Source organism: Ambystoma mexicanum, chromosome 6q, assembly GCF_040938575.1.
Source record: "Ambystoma mexicanum isolate Mex_15411 chromosome 6q, UKY_AmexF1_1, whole genome shotgun sequence".
In the NCBI taxonomy this organism is placed as follows: Eukaryota; Metazoa; Chordata; class Amphibia; order Caudata; family Ambystomatidae; genus Ambystoma; species Ambystoma mexicanum.
Window position 1 is genome coordinate 878,596,515 of NC_090937.1, and position 23,295 is coordinate 878,619,809.

Below are 23,295 nucleotides of genomic sequence, written 5' to 3' on the forward strand. Positions count from 1 at the left end.
AGTCAGAGACATAAGTAGAAGAAGGGAAACACATGACACTCACGTGTAAGAACTCAGCATTTTCTACGACACTAGTAGGACAAGAGTACTGGGCTGTGCCTTCGCCACAGCAACAGCGAAGGGCTGTAAGACCTGACGCCATCACAAGAGCGACTGTGTCTAGCCATCCCTGTGAACCTGCAGGGGCGGGACTCGGGCTCCGGACCGCCCCCGGGCCCGCCTCCCCTGTTTGCTGCCGGGGGTGTGTCTGATGATGAGACCTTGAGCGACAAAGCGCTCGTCCGCAACTGCACGTTAAACAGCAGCAGCGGCCAGAGTGGGACCAGGCATTCGACTCAGTTCATTGGAGCCTGCCAAAGGGAGGAGGTGGAGGATGCTGAAGCACCTGCCCGCAGCACAGCAGGCGGCGCCCGTGCACAGGTGAGGCTGGGGCGGAGTAAAGAGGGTGGGGCATACAGGGGACGCAGCCGCCCCCATTCAGGACTTGGAGAAAGACAAGTGCAAAGGTGACCCACTGATTGGTGCGGGTGGTCGGTCGGTGGAGAGTGCTGTTACAGCAGCCGGAAAGGGCCACCCTTCTTCACAAGAAGTACCAACCGAAAGGCCTTGTCTCTGCTCCGTGCAGAGGATGCTTAGACGTGATGTGGCTGTGGAAGGGGCAGAGAGTCGTCCAGCGTTTTCTCTCCCGGGCTGGACCGCATTGAGGTCTGCTGAGTTATGGGGCATAGCCGAACCGAGCGTCAGATTTGTTGCTGTTAAATCCACTCTCCTTTGACACTGGAGGATCGTGTCTATGCCGGGCTCCATGTATCCCACCCCAAAATATTCTCTTTCTATCTTTTTAATTCTGGGAGGCGTGACATCACTTTATGTACTCTCCTGCGTGGGGCGTGCAGTTTGCTGTGTTACCTGGATTCAAAATCGGTTTCCTATATTTATATTTATATATATATATATATATATATATATATATATATGACAAAAAACGTTACTGAAGTGACGTTATGGTTAAGTTGCACTATTAAAAACCTATGCGTTGTTACAGGGACGTACTTCGCCAGTTATGGTAAGCTAAGCAACGATAACTCTCGCTACCCCGTGCACTGCAAGGACTAACACCCATGACATCAAAGATGACATCACAAATGTCATTCATGACATGACTGATGACATCACAGGAGTGACTCCTTTTTTTTGTTCAGTGTCATATGTATACCGGGTGCTTTTCTTCACAGGGAGTCCAGAACTAAAAGTGGGAAAGGTGCTATATTTGTTGATCTTAGCCTTCTCATATGTTCTGACACTACTTTCCTTAGGGTTGAGGCACATCATAAGATAAATATACATTGATGAAGAAGTAAGCCTGAAACACTGCAATCAGTTCTGTGCATGAACATAAGCAGTGAGGGTATGTTAATGTTAAAGGATATTTGTACCGCGCACGATCACCACTGGAGTGATCCCCTTGCGGCTGGTGGAACACTTTCTGGTGGTACTCCTACTTTTTTGTTTACTTTCTCTATGTATGCCCATATTTGTGTACGTTGTGGTCGCTTTATGTGTTGTGTGTAGTAGTACAATAATGTAGTGAGAGGCATTCGTAGCTACTTATTGCATGTGTCGCGCTGCAGAAAGGTCTCAAACTAAAGGATTCATCATTGTGTACAGGAGGGCGGAGCGACTTCTGACAGGCCCAGCGGATCAGAGCTCACCCTCAAGTACTTTTAAGACGAGATAGCTGCACCTTGAGGAGGATGGGGTGCAGGATTCTCTTACTCCAACACCAATCAATAAGGACAACTCAGTAGTTTGGCAAAGGGAAGTCCATTTAATGAAAAAACGGGGAAACAAATGGAAATCAACATTGATGCGATCGCATGTCTCGCTTCAACTCCCAAATTATTCATTCAGACAGCAATAGTTATAGTACATTCTCATCATCACTGACGTGTTACACTCCAAAATTGTCATGCAATTCTATTGTTTGGGAAAGGTAACTTAAATATAGGTGCTATATCTGTATATGGGAACAGAGTGTGAGGATTGGATAACTCTTATCGGGTGGGCGTCTAAGCCCATCCCTCTACATCACTCGTGATAGACGTCACTACAAGTACGACGTCTCATTGGTTCTACTAGCTATATGACCCGAGATCATTTGATCCATTGTGATTGGGTGGGTTACACCCCTAGGCATAAATCTACACTTTAATTAGCAGCATGCAGAATAGACACCCAGATGCAGTGTGCCCCAAGATTCACCCTGCCTCTCTTCCATAAGTCAGTACTTTAGGGCTATGTGTCAATTAGTTGGCTGAGGATGGCCTCGAAACTATAGCTTCTTATCAGGAAAAGTTATGGCATCCTCGGGTTCTGGGTGACATCAGACGTTGGTACCTCTTCGCGCTTGGCTGGTCACATGTCTGTTCACCGTGAATCTGCTTCATTTTCCTCCTTTTCGTGTATTTGATTCTTCCTTAGCCTTGCCAACAGCCTGGGGCCTCCTTATCTCAACCTTCACTGGCTGGCTGCTATGCTCTTAAGTTTCGTTTTTTCAAAGTTGCTGCTTTCCTCCCTTCTTGGAGTTGACCTCGAATTCCGAGGCATGAGCTGCTTTGTGCTCAGTTTCGATTCCGCTTGTTCCTTCTGCCTTTGCTGGAATATGAATCTCGGCCTGGTTGGCCCCTTGCAGCCTGGGCTTAATAATTCTGCTTTTACAAAATGGAGTCGCAATTGTATAATGTGCTTTTGAGGTAGATTTATAGTTTGCGCTTGCCGCTCTATTCTTCTACTAAGCATAGCAAGCAGTATCGTTTCCTTAGCTTCTTGCAATCCAAGCCTATTTACAGGCATTTGTTAGTTGCATATTTTCATCTCACTTCATGGTTACATTTCTTTATATATCGACATCGTCTCGTCTTACAAGTCCATTACATCATTATTCTTTACATTTCGTCCTTGTCATCTTTCGATTGTCCTTTATGTTCATCTGTACGTCTGTCCAGGCATCATGTCGTCACCATTCGCCTTCCATTAAGGCTCTTTGGGCCTCTTCGGGGACAGTCTGTATGTAGGTAGTCTTCATTTCGTGTCAGCTGCTGGTACGGTTGTCTCAGCGGGTACCTAGCTGCCCATGGTTGTCTAGTTATAGGCACTTCAACAGGTATTGCTCTTCTGATGGGCACTGGGCAGAGTCCTAGTGCCGCTCTCTGTTGGTTTATTTGTTCCTCATACGTCGCATATCTTTGCGAGTATGTTCCTGGCACCTCAAAATGGCTGGCTGGACCTCAGGCCATATCTGGGACCTCCTCTACAATTGTACAATCCAACATCCAAAGATTTTGATTATTGCACCTGTATGATGCATGCTGTAGACAATTGCAACGTTTCTACATGACTGGACGCATGTACTGGAAAGAACTCTGTAATGCAATGGTGTTTTTAGCAATGCATTCCTTAAAGAACTATGTAACTCAAGATAGTTCTTCCAATGATTTCTGATCGTTTTCTGCCAACATTACAATGGCAATCCCTTGTGGAGGGTGTTTATGAAAAGTATATACACATGTGATGTCCTCAGTCATGTCGTGAATGCCATTTGTGATGTCATCTTTGATGTTATGGGTGTTAGTCCTTGTAGTGCAGAGGGCTAGTGTGAGTTATGGTTGCTTACCTTACCATAACTGGTGAATTTCTGGGGGTTTTCGGTTTTACCTGTAACCATCACGTCCTTGTAACAACTTTTGTCCATTAAAGTGCATAGGTTTTTAGCAGGTTACCCTTAGTTTGTAAAAAAAACAACTATGCTACATAGTGCAACTGCTGGCACCATGGTAATGCGGACAGCAGTCGTGGACTATGCGTCTGTTTGCGGAGATCTTGTGGCATCCAACCTGCTGAGGAAGGCAGGTGTTCTAATACATAGCAGTACTAAATACCAGACGCAAAAAACATAGACAAACGGCACCATGTGCAAGAATTGCCAGGGAAAATAGAGTAGGTTTGCAAATTGTGTATATAAAGCAAACATGACAAAGGCATAGGGAGTGCACCATAACGGAATACATCAACAACAGGAGTGATGTCTGCTTTCACCATTCTTACTGCACTGCTATTGTAAAGGGTGACGAAGAACGAACAGCCAGAGTAACGACTGGAAAGTGCTAAAACCTGAACGCCACTACAATGTAGTAAGGACCCCAAACTTTGTCTAATAATTGCACAGGTGCTGCAGTATGCAATAGTACAGAAGCATAACGTGTCTTTTTGTAACGCAGCAATGGCAAGCACCTTAGAGTGGCAGGATGAAAATTTCCCTCATGACGCAATGACTTTCTATAGTAACCCCATTGGTCCGCACAGTGCTGTGAACCGTAAATTATGTAATATATATTGCTGCATGTACATCATCTCTTTTCAGTAAGAGAACATATTGGAAAGCAAAGCAAGGCAGTACAAGCAGCAACCCTTCCACAGCAGCATGCTGGCATAGGAAAGGAAAGAAACTGTGCATAGGGAAATGGACTGCATGGAAGTAGAGAAATTGGTGAACAATTGTGCCGCTTTAAAGGTTGCGTACAAGGATATATTTTGGACAAAATGAAACGGCACTGGCACACCTGCACGTGTACTCCTTCCCCATGTCGGAGCTAGCCATTTCCTCAAAAACTGTTTCTTGGGAGATGTTGCGGTAATACATCAATCTCTTCCTCCCCTCACAACCAAGTTTTGCAATTCCCCATTTCCGCACAATAAGTATCTACTTCTGCTACCCCTTACCTTCTAAATGGGGTTTATGCATGTGTTCAAGGAAATGGTAATAATGAGAATGTTTCTGAGTGTTTTTGTGGTATTTTTTTTTTTATACCTGAAATGGCGTTCTGACTCAGCGGCACACAGTCCTCGTTGCAATGTAAGAAAAGGGTAGGTGTCCTACGGACACTGCAGCTGTCCGGCCTATCCACAATGACTTTGGAGGCATCCGTACGCTGCCAGCACGCTCTGCATGTCTGCATGTTGTCCACCAACTATCAATGCGTGTGGGAGCGGACCTTTGTGCATAGTGCAAGTACACGCATGTGTATCTGTTCCTCAGTGTCCTGGTAACATCTCCACTGTGCAGCATATGCAAAGGAACGTTAATTGGGTTGGGGCCTCCACCCACGTCCTACATGTAGCTATACACATAAACATCTCACCTGCTGTTCCCTATAAATAGGCAGCGTCTCCCAAAATGGTTGGCGCATGTGTGGCGCACTTTTAGTCAGTAGAGACGAGGCAACGGTGTGCATAGGACACCCATGCACGTGCACACTTATTTCGGGGACAGGAGCCGAACCCTCGAACACCGGCAAAGTGCAGGGTTGAGCAAAGTACAGAGTGTTTTTCAGAACATACACGCTTACAAACACACCAAAATGTGTCGTTGCACATGTCTGTATGTTTTGGAACAATGTAGGCCTGCTTTCCGGGTGAAAGTTGTCCACAGCAACCCTACAAAAGGGCATACCCCAGAGGTGCTGTGCAATCTGTTTGCAGCTTTTCAGAACAGAGTAGCAGGCCACATAGGTTTGCCCTGTAAGTAATGGTGCACAAAATCTGTTGTGCTACAGTGCGTCTGTACGCCTAATCTAACCCTAAATCTTAAGATGTCAGTCCGGCTGAGTACGCACAGTAATGGAGAAAATTATGAACGGGCCTTGCTGTGACCCACACCAGCAGCTGCGATAGTCGCCATTGTCCCAATCTCATGGGTAGCAAGCGGCAAAGGGGAGTATGTGCACGTGCGTTCCCCCAAGGTTGGTGAGGGCCATGTCCCAATGAAGCAGAAACATTCATTCTTCTCTTTCCAGTTGCTTCTTTGCAGCACACCGTCATTGCGTACTGTTAAAAAGTTCCACATGCTTCTACCAATGACATTGAAGAGCTCTCCATGTATCAGTATCAATTCTGTACAACAATCCTCTGCGTACACACCACAAAACTTTGTTGCGCAATCCCTGTGGCTCCACAGTCCCACTTCCACGGCTGCCATCCGGAAAATCCCTGGATGTGGCTTTTGTGCTGCGTGGGGGAATAACTTGCAACCAGGGCAGGGAGTTTTTTTTTTTTTTTTTTTAGATGCTTCTAGAGAAACACCTTTTTTCACATTTTATTTGATTTTGTGTTTTCTTGTGCGGACATTGTTACAGTAAACTCTTCACCGCACCTTGTAGACGGGCAAACAAAACAGCATTACCAATTGGCGACAAAGAAATGTCATTTGCTTGGAAAAATTCTGAGTTAAGTTTAGCTTTGCAATCTCTTTGGAAGGCCAGAGGGTTGCATAATCAGACCAGCAATGGAGAGTTTTATTAGATGAGCATATTCTGTTCCAACTACAGAACTGGGTTCGAACTAAGTCTCCGCTGCCAGTACAGTTACCAAGGTGCTTGAGGATGCAGACACCAGGTATGTGTTTCTCAACATGGGTGCCAAAATGAAAAAGGTGCTCATGGATGGCAGGCACTTTCCTTTGTCCCTTATCCAAGTCCGGCATCAGTGGTTAAGAGGAGGAACATGTTGGACATTAGGACGGCATTTCCACAACTAATGAGGGAATGGTTGCAGAAGAACATCACAGCAGCGGACAAAAAAGTACACATGCTTCTGTTAATGAGACACCTTCCTGCCTCTGGCTCGGAACAACTTCCAGGACCAATGTCCCATACTCTTCGTGGTGTTATGGATGAGAAAAGCACCTTGGCAGTGGGAAAAACTTCACTACATTTAGCACTTGTGTATAGGCGCGTTTATAAATGCCATATCATATCTTGAGTCAACGGAACAAGCCTAAATGAGACACGTAACCCATATGCATGCCGCCGTAGTGGATGACAGTAACATCGGCTCTAGCAAGTGGCCAGGTCTTTGCAAAGTGCATGCATGTTTGCGGTAATGTTCAGCAGTTTGACCGCCCTTTCCTGTGAACCACACCCACAGTACCTGATTGGATATTCCCGAGTCCCATGTCCGTTGGCCAGCAAGGTAAGAAGCGCAGATTGTGGCACGTGAAATGCCCAAAGTACTGCGAGGGCTGCACCCCAGTAAAGCAGGAGCAGTCCTTCCCTTTCCACTACCTTTTGTCCAGCGCAAGCTCATTGGGTGGGAACACATGATTCCACCAATGTCATCCAAGACGTTACCATCTAACACTGTCAGTTCTGCACAACACTTCATAGGTACCGTTACAAATTCAGCCAGCTGGTGTGCTGTCACTGGACAGCACGTAAAGTAGAAAGTTCAGTAAACGATTGCAAGATTTGTGCATCCACATTCATCCACTTGCGCACCCATCGCCACAAAATGGAGGTACAGAAATGTTTTCTGCCCTATGTGTATGACTGTGTTATAAGTGCCTATGCGCACGGTATCTGCCATTGAGCGGCCATTACGTTCTTTAAAAGCATACTGGTTTTTTTTCTCATCCCCTACCAGGAAGTGGCTCTTCAGTGATATGTGCTTGCAACCTTCCCATTTATACATATCATATAGTGTAATATCGAAACAGGAACTCTCTGCTTTCCTTCCGACAATGCTACGAAATGTTTTGCCAACTCACCCACCTCCTACATAAATCGTAAAAAAATGCCACCAATAGCAGCATTGAATGTATGGTACCAAGCAAAAGCAACTTTCCAAAAGATCACTGTACTTCTGTCTGCGCTGCAACAGGCTCTTTTTTTAAATCTGCCCCCTTCTCCTCTCCGCCCTCTGGAACGCATCCAGAAGAGGAGTGCGCGACTTGGGATGGTATCTCTCCAGCACTGAAATGTCTCCAATAGCTCCCAGTGGCTGCGAGGAATAAAGTTAAAAGACTCTGCATTATGCTGAAGGCCTTCTGGCCCCTGGGACCTCAATACCTTCAACTGTAACTCACTATATATTTGTGTGCGCTAGCTCTTCCCTCATCTGCCTCCATCTCCCCCAGGGTCAGGTGCTTCTGCAAAAAAAAACAGTTGGTGGTAGTTGTGCTTTTTCGCCTGCGGCCTCCCTCTGCAACAGCCTCCCTGGCTCCCTCACACTTGAGGGGCGCCATCGCCGGTTCCGGAAGTACCTCCAAAGCCTTTCTCTTAGCGTCTGCTGTTTCTGCTCCTCTCCCCGGCTAACTGCCTGACGTAAACTGATTACTTACCTGGCGATTCTGTGATGTCGGGCCCATGTCACCTCACCCCGCCAGGCGAACCCCTGCACTGGCTTTCTAGCAAACCTGCACTTGAGGACTGTTTTCTGTATGCCTAACAGTGCATCCATCACCGGTTGTGTGCACTTATCCGTGCACTTGGCACAATTGGCCCTTATTTTATCATTTGTTCTTCTTCCCATGTACTGTACCTTCCCCTCCCTCCACCCATGCACTTGGGCGATCTAAGTCACACCTGGTCTAGTAGGGTCGTTGTCTCTGTTTCCCCTCCCTTGCCTCGTTGCGCTCTGCTAGACTGCATCAAGGTTTGGGGAAATCTATCGCTGCCCCTTCCTGTGAACCGCACCCTCGACAACTGATTGGATAATCCCCACAGTTCCATTTGTATAGGCACAATGCTCAGAAGGGCAGATTGCAGCACGTGCGCCTTCCCAGCGACAGCGGGGGGCCACGCCCTAGTAAAGCACAGGCACTCCTTATTCTGTTTCCACTATTGTATATGCAACACTCCTGCATTAGGTAGCATTCAATAGTCACACACGCATGTAGCATTCACATCCAAGACCTCTGCATCAAACACTATCATTTCTGCACTGCACTGCATGTGAAAGCACCTCCAGGTAACAGCTCTCCAAACCGATGCACGCTTTCAGTGTCCACATTCACCCAGAGCGGCACCCAGCACCACGAACTGCAGGTAGCCATCGTTTTTTTCCTCTAAGCACTCCACCAACTCCAATGATAAAATACTTCAAAGTTCAGTACAATAGTTAGTAATCTGCGCAATGCACACTACTCAAGCACATACACTATGCAGTTGAACCCTCTGCACTGGTAAACACACACTTTCTCACCGCTGTACTCAGTGGACACACTGCAGAACTGTTCACTCCATAAGCTCCTGCCATGCACTGGAAAATGTACCATGTGCGAACAATGAGCACACCCATGGAATCAACAATGCATGCACAACTCACAAACCACACACGAAACGCAACAATCTGAGAAGTAGTTGCAAGCAACCCACATAGCTGTTCGTGTAAGGCTTCCAGCCGTGCATCCAAGACGCTAGTCCCTCACCACGCACAGCACACCCTAGTGCACTCCACGTTGTACTCCTCATCTCATGTGTAATGCATTCCCCATCTGCAATTGCACCTGCCACCTTTCACCCTGGCCACATCTTTGCATGCATGGCTCCATTATATTGGGTTGGCTGTGCTGAACGGTATGTGCATGGCTCTGTACGTTGTCCATATGGCAACTTTCTGATGCTGACGACTTCCTTTCATGGCGCAATATGTTAAAACACTTCCTCACGCAAGGGTCTTGTAAAGGCCATCCCATAGCAAACGGAAACACTAACATATGGCTCCCTAATTTGCAACACGTGCAATGACCTACGCCATGTGCTCGTCAACGCATAGCACCTCACTTTGGTTGTTCCGCCAAGTGTAAAATGCTCTCCGCACCCACTATTTAAAGGTCACCATCCTCTGAGAGATGCAGAGCCAACTCTGCATGGCTACAGTATGGTGCGCTGGCTGTCGTCAAGGGATAGGTTCTTGGGTGCATGGCCAACGGCCTAATGCACTCCCCATCTGCAATTGCGCCTGCCAACGTTCACCCTGGGCACATCTTTACATGCATGGCTCCATGCCGTTGTGTTGCCTGTGCTGAAAGGTATGTGAGTGGCTGTATACATTGTCCATATTGCAACTTTCTGATGTTGATGACTTCCTTACATGGGGCAATGTGGTCAAACCATTTCTCAAGCAAGTGTTTTATAAGGGTCTAACCATTGCAAACAGTGCAACAGAGGCAATGGTGAACACTATATGCTAATGTACGCATAGCAGCTCACTTCTGCTGTTCTACCAAGTGTACAATGTCCTCTGCAACCATTGTGTGCTACTCACCAACTTCGAATGCATGCAGAGTGACAACTGCATTGCTGCATTATGATGTGGTGGCTGTGATGAAGGCGTAGGCTGTTGGGTGCATGGCCTACGGCCTTCGGCCATGCACCCAACAGTCTAGGCCTTGGCCACAATCACCACAACATAACAGAGCCATGCAGGCGACCATGAAGGCATGTGCCAAAAATCACAAAGACAACATACGTACCAGCACTCCACCCAACCGCTGCACCATAAAGCAGAGAGGCAAGGACACGTGTTCCACTTCCCGTAATGCAGAAACATATTGCTGTGGATGGCACCGCTACTCACTTCCAATCACAGAGCATTATAAGCATGCCAACTAAACAAGACAATCTTCACAACATTGGGCCTGCTCCCAACACTCGAGTACGTCCATAAAACCAATGGTGCGTACTGCACTGCAACACTTACTAATCTGCGCAATGCACACTACGCAAGCACATATAAAAACCAGTTGCACTGTGAACTCTTCCATATGTACACTATTCCTTTAGTGCACCCAATGGACACACTGCACGACTGGTCACTGCAGCATCTTCTACCAATCACCACACCCATGCAACCAACATTGTGTGTACTGCAGCCGAACCCCACACAAAAAGCAACAATGTGGGACCTACTTTCCGCCAGTGCACATACCTTTTCAACCAGTGGACATACTTTTTTTGTGCTAGGGCTGCAGCCATGCATCGATGGGGCTACGGACTTACCTCACACAGCACACCATAGTACATGCTATGTTTAAATCCTCATGTCTCGTGGAATGCACTCCCATCTGCAAATGTGCCTGCTACCACTCATCACAGAAAGACATTGCCGCTGCAGCTGGCATGCCATAACGAAGTCTGCCTGAAATGACCACACAAGATTGTTGCCTGTTGAGGTATCCGCGCATTGGCGGAGCATACAAGGATAGCGCTGGCACACCACCGTCTTCTTCTAATGAGATCTATCAAATGAAGCACTTGTCACTCCCGCACCCTTTCCATCCCTTCTTGCCACTACCAGATGTTGTACACTGTTTTTCAGTCCCTTTCGCTGCCGCATTGTCCTCCTATACAACATGCCGCCATCATGGAACACTTTTGACACACATCCGCGGACCCAGACATCACAAATTTTTGGGACATAAATTTCAGTTCTTTGGAACAAAAATACTGGTCCGATTTCCACCGAACACACAAAAGCACACTTTCTGACCCAAGCCCCCGGTCTTGCCGCACATTTGGTGAAAATTTGTTTGGCCTCTAGCCAAGCGCAAAGTTTTTCAGTCTATGGACCCCCCCCCTATAACTTTGCCCCCCCTGCACGAATCCACACCCAACTTGGCGAATAAATTCCGAGCCGGCCATATACTTATTTTTGCAAAGTTTGGTGACAATTCCTCCAGGGGGAGCGAAGTTATAAGCCACCGAAAAAGTGGTCTTCCTATGGGTTTAGCAACTTAACCATAACTACACGGCCACTACCGCTACTTGCTCACTACCCTAGATGTGGTATCCCTGTATACCTCCATCAAACACAATGATGGCCTGCGGGCATGTGAACATTTTCTTCACATAAGGTCCATGAACTTTTTATTACACAGCAAAATGATATTGGACATGATCCATCTTTGTCTGACAAACAATTGCTTCTTATTTAACAGAGAATTTTATGTACAGCTTCAGGGCATAGCTATGGGGACTACATTTGCCCCTTCTTACGCTAACTTGTTTATGGGTTGGTGGGAAAAGTTTGTTGTTTGGAGTACAGAGAACAATTGCTACACAGCCAAAATAATACTCTGGTTGCGGTATATAGATGATTTATTCATCATTTGGGACGGAACAAGCTCTGAGTGGCTGGACTTCGTCCAGAAATTGAATACCAATGAATTAAATCGCCAGTTTACAGAGAACCACAACAAGACTGCTATCGTGTATCTGGATAATCATGTTAAGGTGGCTCAGGATGAAATTGTTACAGAACTTTATAGGAAGCCACCAAGTTCGAATATACCGCTATACGCCAAAAGCAATCGTCCCACCGCCCTTAAATGGAGCATACCATATGGCGAATATATTCGCATCAGAAGAAACTGTTCAAAGTTGGAGACATTTGATGCAGAATGTGCACGCATGGCCTTGAAATTCAAACAGCGTGGATATCCAAAAAGAATACCTGAACAAGCTTATCATAAAGCTAGGGACCATGATCGCTCCTCACTTTTTTTTTGAAAATCAATTTTTATTAAGTTTTGTATATGTAGTACGACATTACATAGCATGTGTAAGCATGAGTTAACAAAAAACCAATCGTAACATCCCACCCCCCCCACCCCCCTACAGTTCAAGTTCTCATTAGTTGCTTGTTGCTTGTTTGACGGACTTTCCTGAGACAGAAGTATCGTTACACAGTGCAGTTGGTGCGCCAAAGTCCTGGGTCCGACTGGGAGAAGTTCACGATCAGGTCGGTGTACAATGGTCCAGCGCCCCTGGGGGAAGACCCCCGGCCCAGGCGCGGAGCGTTAAATTGATCGGCCATATTTGTCAAAAAAGGGGAGCCAGATTTCCTCGATGTTGGACTTGGACTCATCGAGTAGGTGTGAGAGAAACTCCATGTCATATATGGCCCGCACCTTGGTCACCCACGTTTTTTCTCCCAGCATTTCCGGGTGTTTCCATTTTTGTGCGAGGCAGCATCTGGCTGCCACCAACATGATTTGGAGCATATGGTCCCGAGTGCCCTCCTGACCTTCCCCAATGTCGATTCCAAAGAGGAGGAGCCAAGGGCAGGAAGACCGCTCCACCCCGTCCACCCCTTTGATCCAGGCGAGTACCTTTTCCCAATAGTTTTGGACCACTGGGCATCCCCACCACATGTGGATGTAGTCCCCCCTCGGTCCTACATTTCCAGCAGTGTGGGTCATATCCTGGTTTTATCCTAGCAATCCTCTGCGGGGGGTAGTGCCATCGGTGTAGTATCTTGATGGCGATATTGGAGGGAGGCCGTGGATTGGTTGGCCCGCCTGCACATCTCCGCCCACCTCTCGTCATCAATCTCCTCTCCTAGGTCCCTACCCCATCGTGTGCGCGCCGGTGGAGGATCCCTGGGGACAGAGAACAGGAAGAGTTTGTAAAGGCGAGATATTATCCCCTTAGAGCCCCTCGCAGATAGGAGAAGCTTTTCGAACTCCGTGAGATCCCTCCTGAGGGTGTTGCCCCAGGATGGCTCGGTGAGGACACCCTTGAGCTGGAGGTAGCGAAAGGGGGACAGGGTGCCAATTCCCAGAGCATCCTCGAGATCACTTAAGGGCAGGAAGGAACCCTTCACCCAAAGATGGCCGGCCCTGCTAAGGCCTGCCTCGAACCACGACTGATACGCCGCTGGTTCTGCTATTTTGGCCAAGAAGGGAGGGGCCCAAATGCAGCTCAACGGGGATGGCCACGTCGTGAGCCACCGATAGTAACCTCCCTCTCCCCACAGGGACCACAGCACCTTCAAGATTGGATGATTCAGGACGCTTCTGGGGATCTTCTTCCTTGGGACCCAAAGCCATTCCTCTATTGTGACAGGGGCAAGGGGCCTGTTATCCATAGCAACCCATTGTTTTTTCGTATCTGGGGAGAACTGATCGACCAAAACCCTCAGCTGAGACGCTCTTTGGTACGTTTCCAGGTCAGGAGAACCCACTCCCCCATCTTCCTTAGCCTTAGTCAACACTTCGTAGGAGATCCTATGCTTTTTACCCGACCAGAGGAAGTTGAGCAGGACTCGCTTCGTTTCTATAAAGAAGGTCTTGGGGATTATCACCGGGAGCATTTGGAAGAGAAATAAAAACTTTGGGAGGAGAACCATTTTTATGAGGTTAAGGCGCGCCATCCAGGAGAGCCCCGATCCCGCCCACCTCTCTACATCTCTTCTGATTGCGGATCAGAGGGGGGGGGAGGAGTTGGCTGTGTACAGTTCCTCAAGGTCACGCGTAATCTGCACTCCCAAATACCGGAATCCCTCTTCAGTCCGTTTAAAGGGGAGCCCTTTCACAAAGGCCATCTCCGGATCTGACAGGTTCCCACCCATAAATGCCACTGACTTATTCAGATTGACTTTATAACCCGATAGCTCTCCATAGCGCGAGAGGGCCTGTAATAACCGGGGGACTGTTTGGGACGGTCTGGAGACGTAGAGTAGGGCGTCGTCCTCGAAGAGGCAGATTTTGCATTGCATGTCTCCCATCTGTACTCCCCTAATAGCCTCGTCATTGTGGACTGAGATTGCCCATGGTTCCATTACTAGTGTATAAATTAGCGGGGACAGGGGACATCCCTGCCTTGTACCACGTTGGAGGGGGAACTCTCTCGATTCTGTCCCGTTTGCCACCACTCTAGCCGAGGGGGAAGAGTACAGCGCGGCCATCCACCCCAGCCGCCTAGGACCCATACCCAGAGAAGTGAAAACCTCCCCCATGAAAGCCCAGCTAACCCTGTCGAAGGCTTTCTCTGCATCGAGAGCCAGTAGGAGAGCCCCCTCGTCCCGGACCCCCACTGTGGCAAGTATATGGAGTGTCTTCCGTACGTTGTCAGAGCCCTGCCTGTTGAGGACGAATCCCGCTTGGTCAGGGTGTATCTGGCATGGAAGGCAGTTCTCAAGTCTGGAGGCCAAGATTGTGGTAAAAATCTTGGCATCTAGGTTAAGGAGTGAGATGGGTCTATAGGACCCACATTCTGTCTGGTCTTTACCAGACTTTGGTATGACGGTGATGAGGGCTTGCAGAAACGTCAGTGGAATTGAGTCTCGGCTCCTAATCTGATTGAACAGTTTGGCCAAGGGCTTCACCAAGATCGATTGGGTCTGTTTATAGAAATCAGCCATGTAGCGTCCCCACCCGGTGCCTTTCCTGCCTTCAGTCTCTTAATGGCGCTCTCCACCTCTTCCTCTGAAATCTCCCCCTCAAGGGCCCTTAGGTCTTCATCGGATACCTTGGGGAGGGGGTGCTCCGCCAAGTAGGCTGCGATATCTTCCAGTGATTCGCCTGTTTGCCTGGTATAAAGTTTGCTGTAATAGTCGGCGAAGCAGTCCGCTATTTCCTCCCGGCCCCTGTGCATCCTACCTTCCCCATCTCTAAGCTGGGCAACCCCCCTTTCCACCCTGCAGCCCCGGGATCTTTGTGCCAAGAGAGTCCCCACCCTGTCTCCCCGTTCATAGTATCTTTGCTTGGTGTACCGCCTTTTCTTAATCACCTCCCCTATAAGAACCGTGTGTAGCTCTTGTCTTTTGCCCTGCATCTCCTCCAGGAGTGCCTCTCTGTCCATCCCGGGAACGCCCAGTCTGGCCCGCAAGACGCCCAACTCCGCACAGAGCTTGCCCTCAATCAGGCCCCTCTCCCGTTTACGCCTCGAGCCCTCTGCTATGAGGAGACCCCTAAAAGTGGCTTTCCCGGCTTCCCATACTGTGGACATGTCGGTCTCACCATTATCATTCGTCTCAAAATAGGCCGACCTTTCTTGTTTCATAAAATCCCGAAATACGGGGTCCCTAAGAAGCGTGTCGTTGCACCGCCATCGGGAGGATCTTGGGGCGACAGGCAGTGACCAGTCAGCCACAACCAATTCATGGTCCGACCACGTTATGGCCTCCACCCTCGGCTGTTGAACCACCCCGTTCCCCTCCTCGGAGATTAGCATGAGGTCAATTCTAGTGTAGGTACAGTGTGGGGGAGAGAAAAAGGTGTAACCTCCCTGACCCGGATATGCCCGGCGCCAGACGTCCACCCAGTAATGGTCCCTCAAGAGGGCCTGCAGGGCCAGATTATCCTTGGAGATCCCCTTGGGTACCCCTCCCTTGGCAGACCACCAGTCCAGACGGGGGTCAGCTACCTTGTTGAAATCCCCGCCCAGTATCATGGCCCCTTCTGCCCATTCGTCCATGACATTAAAGATCCGAGTGAGGAACTGCACTTGACCTGAATTGGGCGCGTATAAGGTGGCCAGGGTGATGCGTTGTCCCTCGCAGAACCCCTTGACGCCCAAGAATCGGCCCCCAAAACCTCTCTTGGTTTCTACCCCCGTGAGATGGAACGCCCTCCCCAGGAGAATACCTACCCCCTCCTTCTTGGAGTTTGCATGTGAGGCCCAGTAGTTGGAACCAATATACTTCCCCTTAATTCTGGATTCCCTTCCCCGTTTGTAATGTGTTTCTTGTAGGAAGAGGACTGTTAGATGTTGTTTGCGGAACATGTTGCTAGTAAGGGACCTCTTATTTTGGGAGTTAAGACCCTTGACGTTCAGCGTGCCTATCCTTCCTTCAATCATTATCGTCTTTTAGGTTGTGCACCTTGAACCCCTCGTAACATCTGCGTTTCAGAGCCTGCTGCCAAGCAAGTATCTGTGATTTGAACTGGTTTCCCCCCCCTTCCTCCCTATCTCTTTCGCTGGTCATTCCACCCCCGCCCCCCCAAGCCTCCCCCACCCCCCCTTCCCTTGTAATGTAAGGCGTTAGTCCACGTCCCCCAACAAGTGTCGGGGTTAGTCAACGAACCACCAAGGACTCTAACCCCAGCCCAGGGATTTTTTTGTATTAGGGAATCTCAAATCTTAGAATCAATATAGGTCTACCCCATCAAATCCTCGGTGCAAATGACCGAGGTGGAATTCTGGAACCGTGAGCCCCCGCTTTAGCCTGTAAACTCCAAACTCAGACTTTCTGCGTGGGTCACCACAACAAAACAGCTAACATTTAATAAAGTTCTGTCCACCCTCCAAACCAGCAGGCCGCATGCCGCGCTAACGCGGCGCACAGGCGTGGCCCCCCCGGGCCCCAGGACCCCTTACTGCCAGATCCTGGAACTGATGCTCATCGTAGGATTTCCCCGACCTCCGGAAGGGCGATGCTGTTATGGCTTCGGGTGGTCCTCTGAGCTCGTTGACGGGTGCCTGGTTTTCCGAAATTTCCGGGCCCCCTTGACTTTAGATTTGCCGCTAAGCTGTCCCAGTCTGTCGGGGCCCCTCGGGGGGGTCCCGGGCTCTTCCATCTTGGCCACTTGAGTGGCCTGCCTGGTCGCCAACCAGGTCGTCCGTGGCCCTTTGAATGTCTTCCTCAGACACCAAGCGATGTTTCTTCCCCAGCCATTCAAAGTCCAAACAGAAGGGGTGGCCCCAGCGGTATCGGACCCCCTTTCCCTGAAGCCATCTTGTGAGGTTTCCACATTTCCTTCTCATTGACAGGGTGAGAGCTGACAGGTCCTGAAAGATGGACACCCTGGAGTCACCATATTGAATATTGGCAAGGTTCCTCGCTTTCTCCAGAATTTTAGCTTTGTCCTTGTAATAGTGTAGCCGGGCCAGGACCGAACGCGGGCCTCTGCCCCCTCCTCCTGCTCGATGGACCCTGTCAAACTTAATCGCACCTTCGGCGTCCGCCCCCAAGCCAATCCTTACGATGTCATGTACTTTGCCCTCAAGGCCTTGTATGGTTTCTCCCTCAGCCTCCACTAAACCAAAAATACGCAGGTTATTCCTTATCTCCCTGTTTTCCATATCGTCCACCTTGAGCCAGAGTTTTTCTTCGCGTCTTTCCATGTCCCGGAATCTGATTTCCATTTGGGTCTCAAGGAGAGTTGTGGAGAGCTGATTGTTTTCGACTCCCTCCATTCGGTCTTCCAAGGTGGTGACTTTAGTCGTGAGGTCTGCCAATTTGGCACCCATGTCCGTCCTTCTCCCGCGGATCTCCTCCAGAATCGTCTGGATATTGTTCTGGATAGCACCCAGGTCTGGGGGTGGGGTGGAGGGGCCCCCGGTCGCCATGACGTTCTCGCTGGCCACAAATTGGTATTTCGACAGGTTTTCTTTCCAGCTCATGGGAGGTTTGTTTTGGCCACCTGCTATTGGCGGGGCGGCGGGGCGGCGGGGCAGCGTGTTTTCTGTGGTCGTCCCAGTACGTGTCCGGCCCGTCCGGACCCGTCAGTTCCCCCTGTGGTGGTGGTTCCCGGATTTTACGGCTAGGGGGCTCTGGATCATAAGTGCCCCTGGATGCCCCCCTCTAGTGACCGTGGAGGAGGGGTGCGTATTGGTGGGGGGCGTGCTCCCGCATCGGCCCCCAAGTTCTCGGACCCCATGGGCCGCGGGGGACTCACTGTGCGACGATGGCCTCCTGGTGGCCTGTAGGTCCGCTCAATGTGGAGAGGGGGCGGGCATCCAATTTCCAGGGCCCCGACGTTGCCCCTTTTTACCCGGCTCCGGGGTCCCGGGATCACCCCCGGTAGCGGCCCGGTGCGATCGGAAGAGGGGAGGTCGGGGGGCGCGCTCCCGCGTCGGCCCCCCGGCGATGTTGCTGCTCTGTAGGCCGGTGGCCCTCTCTGATTCAGGCCTCACCCGCGTCTCTTTTCCCCTGGCTTCGGGGTCCTGGGATCACTCTGGGTCGCGGCCCGCATCGATCGGGGGAAGGGGGAGTCGGGGGGTGCTCTTTCCCGTTTCGTGGGCCGTTGCCGTTGCGACGTTGCCGTTTCGTGGGCCGTTGGCCCTCTCTGATTCAGGCCTCTCCTGCGTTGGGCCGCATTAGTCGTGCTCTGCCAGATCCGTGCCCAGTATCGAGGGCCGGGGCGGGAAGCCCCGATGCGCTGCAGGTGTACGGCCTCGGGTTCTTCCTCCGTGCGGCGCCGCCTCCTCCACACCCGCAGCTTCCTCACTCCAACAGTGTGCGCGGCAGCTGCGGCCTCCTTCAATGCGCCGCGCCGAGCCGCGGGGGAGGAGCCGCGGGAACTTTCAGGCCCGTAGAACTCGGCTCAGGGGTGTCGGATTGACACCGGAGTTGGGTGTAGCGGGGGGGCCACAGGTTCCCACAGTGTATGGTGGGGGTCTCGCGGCTCGTGGGACCCCCGTTCCGTGCTAGCACCGTTGTTCACCCGGGGCTGGGTACGGAGCTCGAAGCTCAGGCGACCATCCTGCCTGCGCCCCCTGGTGGCCTCCGTTCCTCACTTTTAATAACTAAAGTTTTGCCACCGTCAGATATATGTAAGAGTGAGGCTCGACTCATCCTCACTTATGGCAAGACTTCCCAGGATATACAGCAGATCATGAGGAAACATTGGCATGTCTTACAGATGGATGAACATTTGGTAGGGATCTTGGGAGACAGGATGAATATGACATTCCGACGTTCTACCTCCCTAAAAGATAATCTAGTCTCCAGCTTTATGAGCTCTTTGACTCCATCCACTGGCCTAACTTGGCTCCACACACCAACCACAGGCTTTTACAAGTGCAGGAAATGCAAGGCCTGCCAGTATGCCAAAGATGTCTCCAATTATGAACATCCCATTTTGGCGAGGAGCATCTCTATAAGATCACGAATCACTTGTGACACCGAGTACATGGTTTACGTGCTCGATTGTCCCTGTGACAAGTGGTATGTTGGGAGCACCATAGGAAGACTAAAGCTGCGTATGCTCCAGCATATCCAGACCATTATGAATGTGGATCCAACATACCACATGGCTGTGCATTTTAAAGAAGTACACAATGGAAAGCTGGATGGCTTTACATTTTTTGGCATTCACACAATAGCCAAACACCCAAGGGGTGGAATAGAGAATTGGCACTTAGACAATTGGAAACTAAATGCATCCTGGACCTAGAAACTAAAAAACCAAGAGGTCATAATTTAGATGAAGAACTCTACACCCTTTTAGGGACTTAATAATGATGGACAAGTTCATTAACATGACCATTTTTGTAATATAGATGTTCTTCACCTCTACAAGATGCCTTTTATTGTCTGCCATTTCTCATCCATACTATGGTTGCATCCAGCCAGATTTGTTTATAGTATCACCTAATGATTGGTTTTTATATATGAACTGTGCTTGAAGCTTTTGTTATGATATTCTATTGCTGCATTTTCTTTTTTCTCTATTTTCTTCTCTCCTTTTTCCCTTTCTACGGTTAAGTCTCTAATTACACTTGGTTACATAGGTTTCCTTTGTTCTGTGGGTTTGCTTGAGCTTGCTTTGTTTATGCACAGGGGACACCTTTATGGCTTACACCTCAGGTTGGTTTATAGTGATTATCTTATATTGACATTCCCGACATACCCGTCATATCATAATGTAGGATATTATTTAGTATAGCTTTTTAGAATTTGAGAAATATTTTTTTCTCTTGTATTTTATATTCTAATTTTGTTCCTCTGGGAGTGCACAAAGGCTAAAACACATTGGGATATTTACATCAGTCTATTTCCCCTTTAATGATTACTCCTTTAGACTTCTTAACATTGGCAGGTTCTCTCCGCATTAATTAGATATCGACGCTGTCACAGTGCTGTTCATGTTAGCAAGCTGCTATATGTATATATTTTTTAAGGACAGGGCACGAGGCACCAAACTGCAGGGATTATATACGTATATGAGATTCTGGGAGACTAGAGACGAAAGCAAGATCACATTATTTAATATCTTAGTCTTTGCAGTGTTGGTTCTTGTGGTATCATCATATGGACACAGCTATTATATTTTTCTTGCTTCTTTGCACAAGTAAGAATGTTTACAATCGAAGTTTACAGGCACTAAGCACTTTATCGATTTGTGTATACTTAACTGGGAGTAATAAATTCCAGTTAGATGCTGGTTTGCATATTTGCACCAGTCAGATTGTTTACAGTGTAGCTTTGTACCGGCACTATGCACTTTATTCACTGATGCTTTCCTCAGTCCTTGGACACTTCCACACAAGCACGGCCAGCAATTTGGCTATGTGTATATAAACAAAGGCCATGCTTATGGGAATTATTTGTGTCAGCAGCAACAATGACCGGCACAGTACAGCGTTCCTTTCTGCACACATAATTGGAAATAACCAGAGATACATTACAACGCTGCTATCTATGGCATGCATGGATAGCTAATGTACGCTAAATAAAAAGTGGTAAATTATTATGGGAAACGTTTTGCACTAAGCATAAATACTTCTCTAAGCAAATCCGCTATACGAATGTTCCACATTGTTTGTGAAAATGCGAACTGTTTAAATGTAAAGCAGTTTGATTTGAACATTTTTATTAGCTTTCAGTAATTACGCTGTTCATTGCATGTGTAAAGATGTCTGCCATTGTGGATTTAAAGAAGTACTAAGCTTCAAACGGAGACACTCCATCTGGAGTTAAGGTGATAGAGTCTGATGAGCCTTTTTAAAGTCACCTTTACTATGTTTGCACTTCTAACGTGATCAAGCGGTGTGTGCACCGCGCGTCGTTTCTTGTCTTTTTCCTTGCCATGCTGATTTATAAAGAATAAAAGGATTTGTCAGTCTGGGCTCGCTCTGGTGTTCCTGCCACTTTGCAGAGAGTCATTCCGGCTTTCTCTGCTGTTCTTGGGAGTGCATTCCGTCTACTTTTTTCCTGGTTCTATCACAAATCAGGTTATTGTTTTTTTATATAAAATATATATATATATATATATACACACACACACACACACACACACACACACACACACTTGCTTTCTTAACATTTCGAATATTTAACGTAACTCGAACGGTACATTATTTCCATTGTACAGTTGCATTTCAGAATAAATAGGAACACAATCTCCCATGTGCCACTTTTTTCACCAATATGCCATCATCAATTTATATGAATATATTAGGATACGGCCAAAATATGGTATGAGAGACATTGACCAACAATATAAGCCGCAGTGATGAGCAAAACACTCTAATAGTGAGCAACCAACAAAATTAGAGTCCTGTTGACTAGAGATTTTTCATGGGGTGATCCATTTATTTTCTTTTTCTCGTGGTATTTTTATGAAAGAAGGGAGTTGTGACTTGTAACGCCACAGCTAAAGTAGCTGACCTGGGATACTGACATAGTATATGTGGAAGTTATAAGTTATGTGAATAACGGATTCAATCAGGCAGTTGGAAGGACAGCCGCAATAGCATCTGTTGTATTGACACCGAAATTAGCGTCTTACTCGACCAACTTTTTGTCGACCAGCTTTTTGTCGTCTACATCTGAATGAATACCTTTTAACAACTTAGCAGACGTGAACTACTATACATTGTTGACCGTCTGCTCTTGAGAATGACCATTCTTCCTCAATATGCGCTAGATGGGCCAAGTTCAGAAAATTGATTCCCGAGGAAATTTGAAATGGTAATTTATGCATGAGGTAGTCATCGGTGAATCCCTTAGTTAACTACTTTGTTTTATGATTTTCTGGATATAACACATGAAATAAAAAGGTGTCATAGCAATCCAGGCTGAATACAGGGCACACAAGCCCCACATCGTCCTACAACATCAAACTTAGTGGCGTATAACCAGTCGAGCTGGGGTTCTTAATATGTTTTCCCTTTCCTTTGAGCAGTAGAAAGAGTTGTGTGCCAGAAGCATAACTTGTGGGTCAGAGCAAAGTGATGGCGCCCAAAAATGGGTTTAGAGCATATTGCTACCTGTTTTGTCACTAAACGAACAGCAAGAAAGCGGTTGCTCTGGTCAGACCCTTTTTGGTGAGGAAAAATCATTCAGAATTGGGGGAAGAGTAATTGACTATTTATGATTGTGCAGCAGAACTCCCTTCTCCCTTTTTAGTGAGCCAAGGACAAGCCGGGAGAGTAACATGCGGTAGGTGATGGGGAAGCATCCTGAGGTGAGTGGCGAAAATTAAGGTGATTGGGGGAGGCTGGGTTTTGGCAGGCAGGCACCAGAATAAACCGATAATTGAAGTGATCCAAAAGGAAGGTTGCTGTACTAACGTTTTTTATTTCCTGTCATTGCCCACCCCCTGCCCCCCCCCCCACTATCGGAACACTTCATTCTATTCCAGGTGCTAATTAGTATTAATACTTTCCCGTGTCAGGAAGAGAGGGGCTTGCTTTCTTGTACAGAACATTTGTGACTGTTGTCATGTCAGAATTCGGAAACTTGGTAGCCTAACTTACTGAAGTTAAGGTAAATTCTGGTTGTCTCATATTGCAGGACTTCATTCCTTACAGTATCTCTAGTTATGGCACTCTCTGCCACCATGCCTAAGGTATTAATGTGATTTTTACCTCAGAAAATTAGAGTAGGGAGATAATGTATGGCAGATGGAAGAGATGCATTAAAGCACGTATGAGTTCTTTGGTTGTCTCCCTGCCCCTCCCACTTAGCCACTTCCATGCAACACTCACCTCCCACAGCACAGCCCAT

The 23,295-nt window shown here is 48.2% G+C and overlaps 1 protein-coding gene across 2 annotated transcripts in view; it reads left to right on the plus strand.

Annotated features, from left to right (window-relative positions):
- The first annotated feature begins 250 nt into the window (after positions 1 to 250).
- Positions 251 to 23,295, plus strand: part of CLCN3 (chloride voltage-gated channel 3) — a 1,376,048-nt gene continuing 1,353,003 nt past the window's right edge. For both annotated transcript variants that reach the window (XM_069631401.1, XM_069631403.1), the window contains exon 1: positions 251 to 420. The gene's annotated coding sequence lies outside the window, so the exon portion shown is untranslated. The remainder of the gene's footprint in view (positions 421 to 23,295) is intronic.